The sequence below is a fragment of the Amia ocellicauda genome, chromosome 19 (genome assembly GCF_036373705.1).
Source record: "Amia ocellicauda isolate fAmiCal2 chromosome 19, fAmiCal2.hap1, whole genome shotgun sequence".
In the NCBI taxonomy this organism is placed as follows: Eukaryota; Metazoa; Chordata; class Actinopteri; order Amiiformes; family Amiidae; genus Amia; species Amia ocellicauda.
Window position 1 is genome coordinate 22,833,882 of NC_089868.1, and position 2,298 is coordinate 22,836,179.

Here is a 2,298-nt window from a genome sequence, read left to right on the forward strand (position 1 = left end):
GGACTTAAAGGATCTGCTGCTTGGTGCGTCTTGGTGCCAGATACCACAGCACACCTTCAGAGGTCTAGTGGAGTCCATGCCTCGACGGGTCAGGGCTGTTTTGGCGGCAAAAGGGGGACCTACACAATATTAGGCAGGTGGTCATAATGTTATGGCTGATCGGTGTATATTTATGTACAGACGATCAAATTTGTTGGTGCCCCTCCACAAAAAACGAAGAATGCACAATTTCCTCTGAAATAACTTGAAACTGACAAAAGTAATTGGCATCCACCATTGTTTATTCCATATTTAATAGAAATCAGACTTTGCTTTTGATTGTGTTTCAACATAATATTGTAAATAATAAAACAAATGAAAATGGCATTGGACAAAAATGATGGGACCCTCAACCTAATAATAATCACTGCAATCAAATGTTTTCTGTCACTCTCAATGAGACCTCTGCAACTGTTAACAGGCAGTTTGGCCCACTCTTCCTGAGCAAACTTCTCCAGCTGTCTCAGGTTTGATGGGTGCTTCTCCAGACTGCAAGTTTCAGCTCTTTCCATAGATGTTCGATAGGACTCAGATCAGGAGTCATAGAAGGCCACTTCTGAACAATCCAATGATTTGTTCTTATCCATTCTTGGGTGCTTTTAGCTGTGTGTTTTGGGTCATTATCCTGTTGGAGGACCCATGACCTGCGACTGAGACAAAGATTTCTGACACTGGGCAGTAAGTTTCGCTCCAGAATGCCTTGACAGTCTTGAGATTTCATTGTTCAAGGCACCCTGTGTCAGGCGCAGCAAAGCAGCCCCAAAACATAACCGAGCCTCCTCCATATTTCACTGTAGGTATGGTGTTCTTTTCTTTGAAAGCTTCATTTTTTCATCTGCGAACATAGAGCTGTTGTGACTTGCCAAAAAGCTCCAGTTTTGACTCATCTGTCCAAAGGACATTCTCCCAGAAGGATTGTGGCTTGTCAATATGCATTTTAGCAAATTTCAGTTTGGATTTTTAATGTTTTTCTTTCAAAAGTGGAGTCCTCCTGGGTCTTCTTCCATGGAGGACACTTTTGCTCAAAAAGTGAAGGATGGTGTGATCAGAAACTGATGTACCTTCATCTTGGAGTTCAGCTTGTATCTCTTTGGCAGTTATCCTTCGTTCTTTCTCTGCCATTCACACTATCCTTCTGTTCAATCTGGGGTCGATTTTCCACTTGTGGCCATGCCCAGGGAGGTTGGCTACAGTTCCATGGACCTTGAACTTCTTAATAATACTTGCAACTGTCACAAGAACATCAAGCTGCTTGGAGATGGTCTTGTAGCCTTTACCTTTACCATGCTTGTCTATTATTTTCTTCCTGATCTCCTCAGACAACTCTCTCCTTTGCTTTCTCAGGTCCATGTTCAGTGTGGTGCACACAATGATACCAAACGGCACAGTGACTACTTTCCTCCATTTAAATAGGCTGAATGACTGATTACAAGATTGGAGACATGTGTGATACTAATTAAAGAAACTAATTAGTTTGGAATATCACTATAATCCAATTATTTATTATCTTTTCTAAGGGGTACCAACAAATGTGTCCAGGCCATTTTAGAATATCTTTGTAGAATGAGCAATAATTCATCTCTTTTCACAGCCTCTTTGCTTTATTCTATGACATGCCAAAGGCATGGAAGTATACATGATGCAATAGCTTTTAATTTCATCACTTTTCAGGAGGAATGAAGCATTATTTCAATGAGATGAAAGGGTACCAACAAATTTGAGCATGTCTGTGTATATATATATATATATACTGCATTAGTTCAATTGCTTTAGCTGAGCGATTAAACATTGGTGGCGCCACATTTGACACCATTTGTGTTTCTCTTACCTATCAGCGCAGGTGGGACAGTACATAAGGTCGTTAGCACAGCTTGTGCAGTTGTGTCTTCCCCTCCCCGGCATTATTCAGTTTGCGCAGAAACAATTACCTGAAATCACTATTCTGCCTGCAAGGCATCTGTCAAAAATCCTGAGGTCACATGCTTTTAAACATAATCTTTTATGTCTGATAATAAAGTGTGCTGGATCCCCAAAAACTTTATGTCAGAATAGGTTAGAAGAAAAGAACATTTAATTTCCTGATGAGACATAAACTATACATGCACCATGGCAGCTTTCAAGCTAAAGTGATAGGCAGCGAACCGTCAGTTTATTTTTTTTTATTTTTAACTTTTTCAAAGAAATATCCTGCATTTTGTGGTAATGAGGAGTGAAATGACAGATTCACTCCCACGCTATGCAGCCGCATCTGCTTAGACA